The 16,638-nt window shown below is 44.5% G+C and overlaps 1 long non-coding RNA gene across 1 annotated transcript in view; it reads right to left on the minus strand.

Annotated features, from left to right (window-relative positions):
- Window positions 1–16,343, minus strand: part of LOC143388988 (uncharacterized) — a 45,987-nt gene extending 29,644 nt beyond the window's left edge. Inside the window, exons 1-2 of the long non-coding RNA XR_013090092.2 lie at window positions 16,244–16,343; window positions 11,999–12,068 (exon numbers count right to left, since the gene is read on the minus strand). This is a non-coding gene — a long non-coding RNA (uncharacterized LOC143388988). The remainder of the gene's footprint in view (window positions 1–11,998; window positions 12,069–16,243) is intronic.
- Between the last annotated feature and the right edge of the window lie 295 nt (window positions 16,344–16,638).

Here is a 16,638-nt window from a genome sequence, read left to right on the forward strand (position 1 = left end):
AATACCTTTAGCTACCTCCAAGTACTGAATTCTTAGACATAACCAATGTTTGACGAGATAACAGGATCCTTGATGGGTCTTCTTGAGAGATGTCCTAAAGGCTGCTAATTGCAAATTCAGTCACAATAGCTACTACTCAGTGAATGCTTAGGCTGTGCTACCTGTGTTGGTGGGTGACACATGCACCCTCTCATCTTGAAATAATTCCCACCAGTTCCCTGCTATTGTAAACCATTACCACTATCAGGTGAAGAAACTCAGACTTTGCAAGATTCAGTGACATGTGCTTGGCCACATATCTAGTCAACAGAAGACAGGGCAGAGACCTGGATCTGTGTCTGACCCCAGGGCCAGTGTGTCTAACCACTGTGCCCTGTGTCCCCAAAGCATCCCACCTAATCATTAAAACCAGACTTGGTAGGACCTCAACTTGGAAAGACCCTTTTTTTTCTATTTGCTCATCTTCTCAAAGCACTCAATAACTCCATCTTTCCACTGCTTTGCAATGCTCTCCACCTACTGCACAGAACACATTTGGTTTCCTGAGAGCTGCTCATCTAGTGCTGGATCTGCACTCCCCCAGCTGTTTGGTGACCCAAAGGCCCAAACATAGGACTTCCTCCGGAAACCAGAACAGAACAGCTGGGTCCTGTGGTGGGAATACACAGACACTTACAGTCAAATGGGATCATCCACCTAACCTCTGCCCCAGAACAGAAATTCCCTCCTCAAAATCCCCAACAGATGGTCAGTCCCATGCAAACCAGGAGAAAACTTGGGGAAACTCAATAATTTGATGCAGGATTCTTTCTTGGGTCACCAATCAGCACTTACAGTCAGAATCAAGTTCCTGTCACCTATATCAACTCTGGTCACTTTTATCCACTGGCCCTCATTCTCTATTGCTCTGGACTCAGAACATCTGTCTTCTATATGACAGACTGAAAATAAGGGAACACAAATGTCAGTGGTTCTCTGAGAGACTCCCAGGAGCAGGAGGTTGTTTGGATTAGATCTACTAAATTAGACCCAAAGTGAGACCTGCATTTTAACAAGCCCCCAGAAGGTTCCCATGCACACACATTTCAGAAGCAATGCCTAAAGGCTGTCTCTCCATCTATTCCACAAGTGTCTACTGTAGGCCAGGACCTGTGCATAGCTTTAGGGAGACAGGCACAGCTACTAACCCCTCAAATGTAAAGGGGTGAAATAAGGACTAAGGGAAAATCAGCAATAGGCCCACTCAGTGGCAGGGGGTGCTGAGGCAGCCTCAGGTGCAAGCCCTAGTACCCCCCCCCACCCTACCCCCACAAAAAGAGCAAGCAACAATCAAAAGTTAAAAAATAAGACTTGGCAAAAAGAGGGTTGTGACATTTAACACTGGGCACTTGTCCTAAGCTTTACATAGATTAACTCAATCTCCTCCATCCTTAGATGAGGAAATTCAGAAAGCAAGAGGTTAAACAGTTGTCCGAGATGACTTCACCAGTAAAAAAGCAGATCTCAGAGCCAAATTCACAGAGTTAGGCATCTGTCTGTGCACAAGGCAGGGCAGTGGTCTGCAAGATAGCTCTGAGGACATTTCTAGTGTTGAAGGATGAGTGGGCATTAGAAAGACTGGGGGTCAAGTCGGGTGTGGTGGCACACGCCTGTAATCCCAGTGGCTCAGAAGGCGGAGACAGGAGAATTGCCAAGTTCAAAGCTAGCCTCATCAATTTAGTGAGACCCTATCTCTCTTAAAACACAAAATAGGGCTGGGGATGTGACTCAGTGGTCGAGTAGACCCAAGTTTAATCCCTGGTACCCCCCCAAAAAAATAAGAGAGGCAAGTGGGGTGACTTGGGCAGAGTTCTATGATCCCTGTGACACAGGATGTCTCTAATCCAAAGCACAACTGGGGACTGTGAGGGAATCCAGGAGGCCTAGTGATACCTTCAACTCTGCACTGACCGCTCTGGTGCACTGAAGGATGGTGCAGGGGATGCCCACACTCTGGTACAAGGAAAAAAGGCAGAAATGCAAAAATAAAGGAGGAGTCTGCTGCCGCTACCCTAAAATTTCATCTGTATTATCAATCTGAGACCTTTCTTCCTAGAGACCCTCTCATTAGCTTTATTACCACAGGGCAATATGCTTCGTAAATGTTCAACCCAGGAGGTGAGAAGAGACCCCAGATGTCTTCTGAGGAGGACAACTCTATGAATTCCCGTGGCTAGCAGACAATCTGCAGTCCTCCAGACTTGAGTCCAGCCCCACTCTCTTTGGGTTCAGAGTGCTCAACTGTGGGGATGATGAAGAGCAAAAGCATGCATGACCCTCCCAGGACTCCATGAACAAAGGAGAAAGGTAGTTAATAATTTTTTTTTTCACTATCAGATATTGACTGTAGCCAAGGAATCGCAAAACTACATGCATGAAGGAGGAAATCAAGATCAAACTTGGGGCTGGGGCAGTAGCTCAGTGATAGAGCACATGCTTACAATGTGGGAGGCACTGGGTTCAATCCAATCCTTAGCACCACATAAAAAAAATAAAATAAAGGTATGCTGTCCATGCACAATGGGGTAAAAGAAAATGCTCTGAGAGAATGAGTTAGTCAGCTTTCCAAAACTATAATAAATACCCATGATATTCAACTTATGGGGGAAAAAAGGTTTATTTTTGCTCATAGTTCTGGAGGTCCCAGCCCATGATCAATTGCCCCTGTTGCGTTGAGTCTGGATCAAAGCAGCACCTTATAGCAGGGGCATGTGTTGGAGCAAAACCACTCAATCCATCAACAGGAAATGAGAGATAAAGAAGAGGGAGCCAGGGCCCCACAATCCCCTTCAAGAGCACATCCCCCCAATGACCTGAAGACCTTCCACTCGGCCCAACCTCTTAAAGGTTCTACCACCTTCCAAGAGCACTACCCTGGTGACAAATCCTTTAACACACGGGTCTTTGGGGGCCATTCAAGACCCAACCTATAGTCCAGGATGAAGCCAATCAGAATCCACATTGTTCTTTCTTTCTCTCTTCCAACCTTCAGTTACTAGGGATCCAACCCAGGGCCCTGGGAACACTAGGCAATTGCTTGTTACACCCGCAGCCTTCTCAGAACTTCCAGGCTCCACTAGTTTGGACAAAGATTCGGTAAAGTGTTAGACAGCCAAGTAAAAAACTTAGTGCCCCCCAAAACATGTCTAGGAACCAGGAACCATTAAAATGACATCAGAAAAGACACAGATTCCTCTTCCACTGACTTTTAACTAGGTACCACCATGATGCCAGGCACCAGGCCAGAAGTGCAGGGCAAGATGTGATCCCTCCAGGTGCTCAAAATCTAGCCCACGAGACAAAAATAAAAGCCAGCTGTGATAAATGCTATGCTCCAGGTTAAGCTAGCAGTAAGCATGCATTTCTAGCATAGGGATGTCTGCTCCCTGCAAGCTCAGAATGACAAGTTCAGGGGTTTTATAGGAGAGAATGATTAAGAAACCCAGTAATTTTGTTTAGGTTTTTCTTGAAGCCAGTTCCCTTCTAAAGTTTAGAACAGGTGTGAAGAGGAGGGCTTCTAGGTTCCCATCCCAACTTGGCCACTGCTTAGCTGTGCAGTCTTGGGCCCATTGCTCAGCATCTTGTATGTTTCCCCATCCATAAAATGGTCCCTTCCTTACAGGGTTGTAATGAGCTTAAACAGACTAAAGGGAACTACTCAGGGCTTGTGGTTCAGTTCAGTGGTCCAGAGCTTGTCTAGCATCTGTGAAGCCCTGGCTTCTATCCTCAGCACAGCAAATTAAAAAAAAAAAAAAAAAAAAAAAAACCAAAAAACAAAAAACCCGCAACAAAAGAAAAAAGAAACAAATTATGCAAATTAAGTAACTAAATTAAGTAATGCCTGTAAGGACTTGGATAGTCAGTATTATATGCATTTATAGGAAACGGATTATCATAGATTATCATAAGTTACACAGAGAGATGGGGCCAAGAAATATTTGTTTTAACCCATGATCCAAAAGTGTATGAGGAAACTTGAAGTATGACCCAACCCCAGCTTTGACCCAGCGTTGCTCTTTGACTCCAGCAGACTTCCTAAATCTTTCTAATTTCCTCACTTGTCAAATGAGGAAGAGAAAGAGTTATCATGAGTGCAAGCCATTCACTGCACGTCTTCGTCAATGCTCAGCAGACCTTAAGAACCCTCTGCCAAAAGAAAAGTCCTTCATCAACCACTACACGCTGCTGTCAGGAGAACCGTGTAGCAATATGAACATGGGACCCAATGACGTTGGGATTTCCAAATCCATTTTTGCCTTGGAAGAAGGCACAACAGCAATTCTGAGATATAATCAGATGACAAGATAAATGTGTTTGTTGCACTGCAGGTATTTTATGCAAACAGAGCTGAAACCCGATCTTCATTCGCCACTGAGTTAAGCAGAGAATAAATCAACATAAGACAGAGGTCTGAGGTCAATTTTCTAAAGGTGTCACAGGAAGTGAAAAAATATGTGAATCAGGGTATAGTGGCTCATGCATGTAATCCCAGTAATTCAGGAGGCTGAGGCAGGAGGATCACAAGTTCAAAGTCAGCCTCGGCAGTTTATTGAGACCCTCAGGAACTCTGCAAGACACTGTCTCTAAATAAAAAAAATAAATAGGGTGGTGGATATGGTTCAGTGGAATAGCACCTCTGGGTTCAATCCCCAGTGCCTAAACCAAAAATGAATGGACCCACGCATAAAGCCCACGTTCAGCATGCCCAGAGCCCCAGCCATGCATCTCAGCTTTGAGAAAGTGGGTAGCACTCTATTAAGGGACGCACTGCGTGTGTGAGACTCCTGAATAATCAAGCAACATCCCTAGTGACTGTGTAACATGCTGTGAGCGTTCCATGCTGCCCAGGGAATCAATTTAAATTACAGTTTTATTTCCTTTAAACAGAGTCTGTTGGTGCAAGATCAAGATACGCTAGTAAGTCTGAAATGAAATCATAAAAAAAAACCTACTAATCTTTTTATTAAGTTTGAAGTGATTTTGTGAATACAGAAGAAGTTGCAAAAGAATCTCCAGTGAGGCAACTTCTCGCATGCACAAAAACCTTAAATATGCCTCGAGGCATCCGCTTGACAGGCACCTTAAATAGCTGATTTTTCTGCCTTATTTAACAAGACTGGCAGAAATGAAGTCCTGTACCCCTGCTGTGAAAGGCCCCTCAAGGATTAGAATCCAAAAAGCAAACAACATTTAAGTTAGGCCCTCCTCTTTGCATGTGGGTATTTAAAACTAAATAAGATATGGGTTCATTCCTTCTAGGCCTTGCCAAAAGAAAGAAAGAAAGAAAAAAAAAAGAAAGAAAATGTTGCTTAGCAACAATTAAAACAATGTGAAGCCAAGGAGGATGATCTGAAAGCAAGCTAAGCCAGCAAGTTGGTTACGGACACCCTTGAGGATCTGCATGATCCAAGATCCTGGCTGTGTCCCCATGTGGCCTCTGGTAGGGCTGTTTCCTTCACTTTCATCTTGACAGAGACAACCTGTAATCCCAAAAAACATACAACCTACTTCTGGACAGCAAGAGGCTCCTGAATTCCAGTGCTTTCTTGTGCAAGGTCAACCTGCCTGATTTTTGCCACCGACTGCAAAGTATCAAGCCGGAGGTCACTTCACATAAACTCAAGTGAATAGATAGGCAAACTGAGGCCCAGAGAGAGGAAATGACTCCCCCAAAGTATGAGAACTGTTGGCAGCACTCACTGGGCTCGACTCTAGCTGACTTCTTCAACAGTCTTGGCAGTTTTCTTACATATGTCGAGAAGTATTCCCTGCCTTCAACTAAACTTCAGGCAGCACCATGATCAGACATGTAGGTTACTGACACTCCAATATTTCCTCTTGCTGCACCCTGAAAGAGGTCACTTTTAGTTAGGCTCATCTCGGAGCTATCAGGAGGTTTTAAGGCCAATTACACAGCACTCTCATGAGATGTGAAACGCTTCTCTGTTTCCATCAAGACATCCTACTAAATCCAAAAGTAGGAAGAGCTAGGAAGCAGATGAGAGCGGAAAAGTCGGCTCTTGCCCTTCCTCACTTAGAGACTTTAGAGGTGACCAGAGAAACTACCTGTCTCTATGAGCTTTTTAATCAACATTAAAAATGGGAGCTACTGTTACTTACAACACAGACCTCTCCCTAAAATTCCTGAAAGTCAGAGGGATATATTTGTGCACGTCTTGTGCCTGCCCCTATCACAAAGGCAAGCTGCTGGCACACAGTAGGGCCTCAACAACATACCATCTGAGACTGGGTAACTGTGCTTGAAGCCTGTTTCACTGGAAGAGAGCAGGAACCCAGGTGACCAGGCAGGCGCTTACCGAGAAGACGCGCACTATAAGTTCGATGCCAGGTCCTCCCCGTTCATGAGACCACTTGATGATGGAACATGCTTCCTGTCACCTTGGCTGTCTCTCGCCAACTTAAAAGTCGGCTTCCTTTCAAACAGCTTTTCTTCTGAACATGAATATGGTAACACCTCTCCTAAGTCAACAATTTGGGGCCAGGGTTGGTCTCTTGAAGTAAATTGGAAAGATCAACTTTTGAGGGCAAAAAAATCTGAAAAAGGAGATCATGCAACAAATGGCTTGAGCAACTCTGAAACCAATTTTATTTCCCCTTAGTCCCTCGTTTCTACTCTCACACCCCTGGCGTTTCTGCATAAAACAGCAGAGACTCTGGGATCAACATGGAGATGGCTGTCAGTTTCCATCTTTCCCTTGCAGGAGACACCTTTTATATTTAGCATCTTGGTGGGGGGAGGGGTGGGCAGGAGTGGGAAGAAAGAAAAATAATGTAGAGAAGAGAGTTCGCTAACCACCGAGTTTCTATTCCTAATTTCAATCTGTCTGCGTTTCCTGTTCACGTAAGATCATGGGCAAAGCCGATGCAAATCAGGGAGAGCAGAGATTCTGCCTCATCTTCCACGACACCTTAACGAAGGAACGAAAGTAAATGAATTAGTGTACATCTCAGCTCTCCTTGTCACTTGGAGGGCAATGACACTGGTCAAAATTCATTCAGATGATGGAAAAGATTTGGCTTATGTGAAAACAGATGTGCAGCCAATCTTTTCTTCCAACAAAGTTAGGGGCAGGAGATATATTCAAAGAAATCAGGAAAAAAAAGAACCAATTCATTCTGGATAGGCACTTTAAACCATGAGAGAAAAGCCAGTGTGTTCCATTTTAACCCTTCTCCATCTACTGTGAAAGACGACAGCTGCCCATCACTGAGAAATACCAGGTCCCCAGGACTCTATGATGTTTGTAATCAACATTATCTTTAATCCTATTATCTTTGTAAGGAAGCAATTTTTTCTTCCCATTCTACAGACGGGAAAAACAAGCTCATAAAACTTACACCACCTCTTAATGGTCATTCAGCTCGTATAGGGGAGCACTGGTCCTCAAATCCAGGCCCCTGGGGTCTATGTGCACATCCCTACCCACAAACCATTTAAAGACAACAAGAATAACACCATATCATTACAGGATTCACCATATCATTACAAAGTTCCCTTCTTTCTGCTCCCATTTATGAGTACCAGGCACTGTTGTAAGTACTGGGAATGAAAAGATAAGAAAAACTATGGCTTACTGAGTCCTTAACAAGGGCCAAGGCTTCCTCAGCACTTTTTTTTTACCTTTAATCATTTTTACTTTTGATCGACATAGTAATTGTACATGATTGGGATGCAATGTGATGTTTCAGTTCATCTATGCATTTGTGAATGTTCAAGTCAGAATGATTAACCTATCACCTTAAATGATACTTACCTTTTTTTTTAATTTTTCTTTTTTCGGTAGCAGGGATTATATCTGGAGTGCGTAACTACTGAGCAACATCCCAGCCCTTTTCATTTTTCTATTTTGAGGCAAGGTCTTACTAAGTTGCACAGGCTGACCTTGAACTTGCTATCCTCCTGCCTCAACCTCCCAAGTAGCTGGGATTACAGGTGTGTGCCTCTGTACCTAGCTCTTCTGCTGTTTCTGTAGAGCTGGAGATCAAACCCAAGGACTCACGCATGCCAGTCAAGTGCCCTCTCACTGAGCTACATCCCCAGCACCTTATCATTTCTTCCTTGTGATAATATTCAAAATCCTCTCTTATAGCTATTTTGAAATAGACAATGGATTACCATTAACTAGAGTGCCCCTACTGTGTCCGAGAACCTCAGAACTTACTTCTCCTAACAGTGACACTGTACCTGTTGACCACTCTCTCTCTATCCCCCACTATTTTACTCTCAACTTTGAAGAGATCAACTTTTAGGATTCCCCACACGAGTTGAGATCATGCAGTATTTGTGTTTTTGCGTCTGGTTTGTTTCACTTAAGCTCAAGGTCCTCTGGGTTTATCCTCGTTGTCACCAACGACAGGATTTCATCAGTTCTTACACATTTAACCTACATAGTAAATCTATGAGGCAGGGACAATTCTCTTCTGTTTTACAGAGGAGAAAACCAAGGTGGGCAGATGCCACTAGTCCAGGGCCACATGGGTCAGCAGTAGTGGGACCTGGACTTGAACCCAGGAAGCCCGGGCCAAGGACTTGTGTTATTAACCATGGCACTGCAGACCTCAGGAGGAGCTGCCAAAGTCAAGGCCCTAGAGTGAGGCCAGGGGAGCACGGCATAAACAGGACCCTGATTCCCATCGACTTAAGAACAGGGTACGCTGATTCTCCGTGCAGAAAATGATTTGATAAGGAAACAGTAAAATGGGTGGAGGGGACCCCAATGATTAAAGGCAGTTCCTTCAACTGCTGACCTAAGGGCTCCATCATCCCATTGGGCTGAGGCCAGCGTCTCTCTTTTCCATGTGATTGTTAAACTCCAGGGAGCAACAGCACTGCACGGAAATGGTCTAGAAATGCCTCCAAATTGCCCTCTGTGACATTTCTAAACATCAAAATGACTTCAACCTCAAAATATGCTTATATTTGAAAGGGCAGCATTCTCATCCAAAAGAGACATGGTTTTCCCTCATCTTAGGGAAAAAAAAAAGTTTTAAGTCAGCCGAAGGGATACTGCGAAATCCTCAATGCTCACGTCACACCTGGAAGAGCCGATCCTCCCAGCAACCGCAGCAGCTACAAAGGCAGGTGTGCCCGGGGCTCTCACCAAGGTTCAGGGGCCTCTGGTCTAGCACGTGGCATCAGGACATCCTGACCCACATTCACAAAGCCCGCTGCACAGCAAGCTTGGGACCACATTTTCCCACCAGAACAAAACAGCTCACAACCTTGAAACCTTTATTTTAATTTATGGAGAAAGGCGGTCAACAAGTCGAGCCACTGCCATGTGACCACCTGTAGAAACAGGCCAGGCCATGAAAGGAGTTTGGTTCTTCTAAATGACCTCTATCAGACTGCTGCCTTCATCTCAAAACGGTCCCTTCAAGTCAGCCACCAAAAAAGACATCCAAGCAAGAGGACTTTTACCCCCCAGAACCAGGAAAACATCTCTCTTCTCACTTCCCCTACAATGGTCCTATTTCTTTGTTTTGGGTACCAGGGATTGAACTCATGGGCACTCAACCACTGAGCCTCATCCCTAGCCATATTTTTTGTATTTTATTTAGAGACAGGTCTTACTGAGTTGCTTAGCACCTCACCAAGTTGCTGAGATTGGCTGTGAACTCACAATCCTCCTGCCTCGGCCTCCTGAGCCACTGGAATTATAGGCGTGGGCCACCAAGCCCAGCTACATGTGGAATCTTAAAAAGCGGAGCTCATAGAATCCGAGGGCAGAATGGTGGCTACCAGAGGCCATGGAAGGGCTAAAGGACTGGGGAGAAGTTGGTCCAAAATACAAAATCTCATTTATGAAGGATTCCATCAAGAGGTTGACTATAAGGGCTGAGGTTGTGGCTCAGTGGGAGAGTGCTTGCCCAGCACACCTGAGGCACTGGGTTCAAACCTCAGCAACGCATAAAAATGAAATAAAGATACTGTGTCCACCTACAATTAAAAAATAAATATTTAAAAAGAGGTCCACTGTATAACAGGGTGACTATAGATAATAATACAACATCTACTTGAAAAAATCTTTCATGCAAAGATTTTAAATGCTCTCACTTAAAAAAAAAGGCATGGGAAGAAATGTATGTGTTAATTAGCTCAATTTAGCCATTTAGCCATTCCACAATGTACTCATATTTAAAAATATCATAATTAGACACAATTTTTATTTCTCAATTAGAAAAGAAACAGTATTCTCCACTATTTTTACAAACAGAAACAAACAGCCACACTGCACTGCCATCTCTCCCAGGGTCACTCCCCGCCCCCAAGACCTGCGTGAAAAGGGACAAGAACCCACAGTGGAGCCTGGCAACAGGCTCCTGATGCACATTGCTCCACTGAGTCCCCAACACAAAAGCTGAGCCTGGATGAGCTCTTCCCCCAAGCAATAAAGCTGGCAGCTTACTGCTCAGGCACCATTAACAGTGGTCCTTAACTTTGGCTGCACGAGAGAATCACCTAAGGAGCTTTTAAAAATCCCTAGGCCCATGGAAACAGGATCCTTGGGAGTGTAATTCACACACACTGTATTTTTGAAAAGTTCTCCTGGTGCTTTCTCTGTGCAGCCAAAGTTGAGAATCATCCATCTCCATCCACATGACCCAGACAAGGCATCTGCACCTGAGGATACCTATCCCCTCCCAGGGTGCAGGGCGGACTCCCTAGGCTAACGCAGGCAGCATCCTCAGCACTGCCATGCACTGTCAATCAATCTTGGAGCAGGGAATTAATTCTCTAAGTGGCTGCATCACGATCATGGGATCAAATCTCTCCCTTCTGCACTCAAGGTCTTGTTTTGGAAGGAGACACGGAGCAGAGATTAAGGCTGAACAGGCAGCCAAGGCAACAGCCACCTCTGGCTCCTGTTACTGAGGGCCTGCCTCAACAACTCTTTTTTCAAAGTCCCCCTGTCCCCCCGCCCCCTGCATCTTCAGATAAAAACATTCTCCTGACAGCCTCGTGCCAACTGGATACAGGTCAACACCAGTGGCCTCAAATGGCTTCTTTCGATCTGAATGTCTGCCTTCTTAGGCTCCTCTCTTTAGCCTTCAACCAAAAAGCCAGTTTCTAAATCACTCAGCAATAAGGACCTATAACTTAAAGGATCTAATCTGCAAATGGCAAGATTTCAGTCCTTTGAAAAGGAGGCCCAAAGTCTAATGCTTAACCCAGGGGGTCCTCAACACCATCTGCATAAAACAATCACTTAAGAAAGCCTCAAAGAACGCCAGTACCCCAGTCCCCAACCTCTAGGGATTAACTTAATTGACCTAGAGGGGGGCCCTGAGCATCTACTGAATTTGAAAGTTTCCCCAGATAATTCCAGTAGGTGGTTATAACAAACTCCTCCACATCAAAAAATAAAGTGCTTATTATGGAAGATTGCAACTGTATTTTATACACCTTCTTCATTCAACTAAGCTACCTTTCAAGACACTGACACCAAGAGGCAAAAAAAAAAAAAAAAGAAAAAGAAACGAAAATCCAACATTGGTGGGAAAGCTTCCTGGCTTTATCTTTTCACTTTAAAAGCAAGCGCAATAATTAAGAGTGGCTCATTTCAGGTCAGGTATCTAAAACTATCAGGGCCCCCCCAAAGGGTCAATGAGATCTACTGAAATAACCCATGTTCCTGTAACTGGATCCATACATCCTATTCGGCTGGAGGAATACATGCACAAATGAAAAGTTTAAACTGAATCAGCACCAACATTTTTTAATAGGCATGTGAAAGCCCTAGGAGAACCCATCCAAATCTTGACAATAAATTTATTTATGTCTTATTCAAGAAGCTGTAATGCCTCACACTATATAGAAGAAATATGTAAGTAAATAAACCTATCATTGCTTTACCACCTTCCACCCTCCAGCCCCCACAGAGCCAATGCCCTTCAAGCAAGTCAAGGTGACCTATCGGGAAGGCCACCACCTTACCTCTGAATTTCTTAGGTGGGTGTTAAGGTCTCCAGCTTCTGGCTGTACAACACAATGATCATCAACCAGGCTGCAAAGAAAACAGAGATGAGTGCCAGATCAAACTAAGTCTAGGAAAATAAAACTCTTCGGCGCTATGCAAAAAATTAAATATCCCAGGGCTTTTCCTGCACAAAATGTAGACTTCGTGTTCTTCTGCCAGGGAGCTGTTTGCAATAAAGGAAACGGAGTTCCATCTAATCCAAAAGCCCAAGGTTCTGTTTCTATGCTGGATGCATTAGGCGACTGTTCTCTGCCCTGAACCATATTCGTGATAGATGTGGACACGATCTGCTATATTGCCAAGGTCAGAAGACATCAAAAAAAGGGCAAGTGCAATCCAATGAATGGTTAGCTGAGGTGCCAACTTTGCGCCAGGCACTGTACGAGGCCCTGAGATGTGAGGGTGAAAACGAGCCTGGCCCCAGCCCTTAGTGAGCTTAAGGCTACTGCAGAAGCCACAAAAGCAAACTGATAAGGACAGTGTAACTGAAAAGGCTATAAGAAAAGGAAGAAAATACAGCCAGAAACCCAATGTGGCTGAGGCCATGAGAGCGGGAGGCAGAGGAAGTCACATTGGAATTAGTGGGAGAGTTGAAATAGAGGTGGGAGGACAAGGAAGGTAACGTCTCTAGGTGCCAGAAGCCCTGAGAAAACCCACAGAGATTAGGAGGGAAGGATTTGGAGCTTCAAACGTGATGAGTGGACAAAGCAGGAAAATAAGTCACCAATAAACAACCAACCTCCCAACCTCCCCGGCGGAAAGCAAAGATGCTCTAGGCTACAAGCTCCATGGAGGCCGTGGGAGCCTGGTGTGCAGCCCAGAAGATGCCCAAGGCTGGAAGTCAGTGTCCATTTGGTGAGTGAACCAGTGTCCAGAGTAGCCACCGGCATCTGTCCTCCTCAGGCTTCAGAGCATAAGACCTCACTGTGCATCAACAGGAGCACCAACATGGTCCAGGGTCTGAGGCTTTCTGTATCTTTTTCTATCATTTTTTTTATTATTTCTATTTCTTTATTTATTCATTCATTTACTTATTTTTGCAAAAACTCAAAAGAGTATAAAGGGCTATAAAAACTCCACCCTGGGGTGTAATCACATGAAAAGCAAATGGAGATCAGCAGAAGAGAGGAAACTGACCTGGGGGTGGAAGGAGGGGCGGGACGGAGGGAGGAAGTGCAAGGGATGGATATTGACCAAATTATATTGTTAAATTGTGTTCATGGACTAAAATGAAACCGCAAATCCCATCATTAGGCAACAGCATAATTCACCAATAAAACAAACCCACCCTCAATCCTGTTAGGGGTAATACCACCAAAGCCAACAAAAGACTTGAAAAGGTGGGCACAGAACCCCAGGCAGGGCTGTCATTCATCCAATTCTCAAACCAGGAGGAAGGAGGAAGACAAAAGGCCCTGTTCAGGTCTAGACTGCTGAAGGCTCTCTGCCACCTGCAGATGTGACTGTCCTTCTCACCCTTTCTGATCTCAATCTCTTCATCTGTAAAACGGAAGAATTGGTCTCAAAGATTCTCACCTTCGCTCATCAGTCTTTCTCTGTCTAAATAACACTCATCCCAGGACCCTGTCATCCCCCAGGCTTACGGAAGGGAAGGGACCCAAGAACCTTCATTTCCAACAGGATCTGGAGGTGACTCAGAAGCGTGTCACTAGTTAGCATCTGTGAACACACTGGCTCTCTCTCTTCTGAGCTGTGACTCCTTGGGCTGGAGTTCTAAAGCTCAAGGAGCAGATGAAGCCACTCGGAGGTGAGCACACCCATCTCCACCAACAGGAGGGGGCCAAGGAGCCAGATACCAAGTCCCACTGAGCCCCATGACTGGTCCTCCATAAAATAACATTAAACATACCAAAAAGGAAGAAGGTGGGCTCAAACTTAGTTTTCCAAATCAATTTTGATGCCAACTATCCTCCAATATGTGCAGATAAAAAGGTGAACACAGTATTCATCCAAAGCAAGTACCAGAGCTGGGCACACTGACACATGCCTGCAATCCCACAGACTCTGGAGGCCAAGGCAGGAGGATCACAAGCCTCAGTAACATAGTGAGACCCTGTCTCAAAATGAAAAAAATAAAAGGGTCTGGGGATGTGACACAGTGATAAAGTGCCCCTAGGTTCAATCCCCAGGTTTAAAAAAAAAAGTATTAGAGATCCAAATTTTAAAGAACAGCCACCCTCTCTTAATTGCTTTTTAATTTTTTAAAACATTTTTGCAGCGTTGGGGTTGTGGCTCAGTGGTAAAACGCTTGCCTAGCGTATGTGAGGCACTGGGTTCGATTCTCAGCACCACATTAAGTAAATAAATAAATAAAATAAAGATATTGTGTCTAACTACAACTAGGAATATTATTTAAAGACTAATTTTGCAGTGCTAGGGATCAATCCATATCTTCACTTTATGTGTGTTCAGGGGATGAGGGGGACTCATTCATTAATTAGTTTGTAATACTTTTTAATAGGAAAACATAAAGCAAAGAGTTCGAACCTTGGAGGAGTTTTAAGAGGTAGGACCCTAAAAAGAGGTACAATCTCAGAGGCTGACTGGGACTCTGCATCTGACCCGCATGCATGTGAGACTGGATGACTTGGTGGGACAAGGGACCCTGAGGAATGGTGAGCATACAGTGGGGCAGAAGTCTGACAGCCCTGACATCCAGACCAGAGCTGTGGGCAGACAGCGAGGAGGGGTGCTCTGGGAAGCTGGGAAGGGAAAGGCTGCCCTACAGAAGGTAACTGTCAGGACCCCTGGCCTTGGAGACAAGAGCCTTCCAAACTGTGATTCCTTGGACAAGCATCTGCACCTCTCTGAAATGCAGAGGTGTTGCCTCCATGAACCATGGTGATACTGTGAAGAGGTGGGTGTTGAGGATTAAGAGGAGGGTGTAGGCACGGGACCTAGTACAGCACCTGGCACACAGTGAACACCCACGGGGCTCACGCAGGGCTTACCGCTGCTGTACATTACTGTCGCCATTGCTGAAAAATAAGAGGGTGAAAAATTCAACCATGGCAGATGGAAAGGAGGAGGAGGCAGCCTAGATGAAAGAAGGGGCGGTCAGAGAGGAAGAGGAGGTCCACCAGGTAGGGACATCCAATGTAGAAGCAGTCACTAGACTGGTGACCGGGCAAACCCATTGACTTCTTTTTTATCAAATGACTGGAAACCAAACTTTCTGTACAGTGAGAACCCAGGTCTAATTGAGCTGTAATTCTGTATTTGAAATACTTTCCTCCTTAAGGGTGGAGTAAGCTGAATGAGGCCTTGGGAATACTGATGGCATCAGCACCAGAAAACAAGCCTGATTTCCATAATAGCTGTAATTAAAAGGAAGACTCTGGCTGCTGTAAAATAGAGGTTTTTGGAGATACTATGGACCTGCCTTCTCCCCATTTACTTGAGATCAGCTCTTGCCAAATTCAACAAAGCCTCCCCAGGCCTAAGTGCTCCTCCATACAGAGTACACACCATTACTGACTGTCTGGAGTTCACTATGTTGATCCTTCATTCTGCTCTTGTCTGCCTTGGGGGCCACTTGGCTTCTCATTTCCTCTTTCAGACAACAGGAATAGGAGGAAAGGGGAGAAGATAATCCAAAGAGGGCATAATGGCATATATTTATATCCTTAAAAGTAGAATCAAGGGCTGGGGCCATGGCTTAGAAGCAGAGCACTGGATGCTTGCATGAGGCACTGGGTTCGATCCTCAGCACCACATAAAAATAAACAAAAATAAAGGCATTCTGTCCATCTACAACTACAAAAAAATTTTGAAAAGAAAAAAAGTGGAATCGAGATTGAAGAAAGCACAAACAGAGAAACCCAATTGACACAACTTGGTGCCATTTGTAACTTTCAAATGCATTCGGCAATTTAGATTAGGAAAGTTAAGGAAGGTTCTGCTTCAAAGAGACCTAAGCATCCAAGAAGTTCTGAATTCATAGAGTCTTAACTAATGAGGGGTTTGTTCTTTCAAAACAGATGGAAAACAGTATTCTTGTGTAAGAGGTTAAACTTGGCTAACTTGGGATTTGGAATCTGTGATTTCAACCGCCCTTGGAAAAGCCGAGTAAAACAGTAACGTGCTTATCTTAGGAAAAAAAAAAATCATGTTTTTTTTTTTAAGCTGATGTTATGATGTTTTAAACAAGAACCTGCCACACAAGAAACGTGTGCTCTTACCCCAAGGTGCTGATAAATCCATTTGTTGATCCCTCGGCGTACAGAGAACAAATGTCTCCGATATGTAGGAAACTGGCCATTTTGTCAGACATGGCTTCCTTGAAAATCCTAGACAAAATAAAATATGCAACATGGTTAGAAGCCATGCCAGGTGGTTGGGCTAGCAGGGGTCACCGAGAGCTGGCTTAGTTCAGTGTTCCAAAGTGCCTTACTTAAAAGCCAAATTTAAATAGGACTTTGACAGGCAGGAGATTCCATGAGCCAAGAAAGGACATAGGCACCACAGTTTTGTTCATAGATAGATTATTTAATCTCAGGACATTCCAACCACAGTAACATTTGTCTCTAGCAAAACCAGCCTGAATCGGATTCTACAAGTTGCAGACCCTCAATAA

Source organism: Callospermophilus lateralis, unplaced genomic scaffold, assembly GCF_048772815.1.
Source record: "Callospermophilus lateralis isolate mCalLat2 unplaced genomic scaffold, mCalLat2.hap1 Scaffold_43, whole genome shotgun sequence".
Classification (NCBI taxonomy): domain Eukaryota; kingdom Metazoa; phylum Chordata; class Mammalia; order Rodentia; family Sciuridae; genus Callospermophilus; species Callospermophilus lateralis.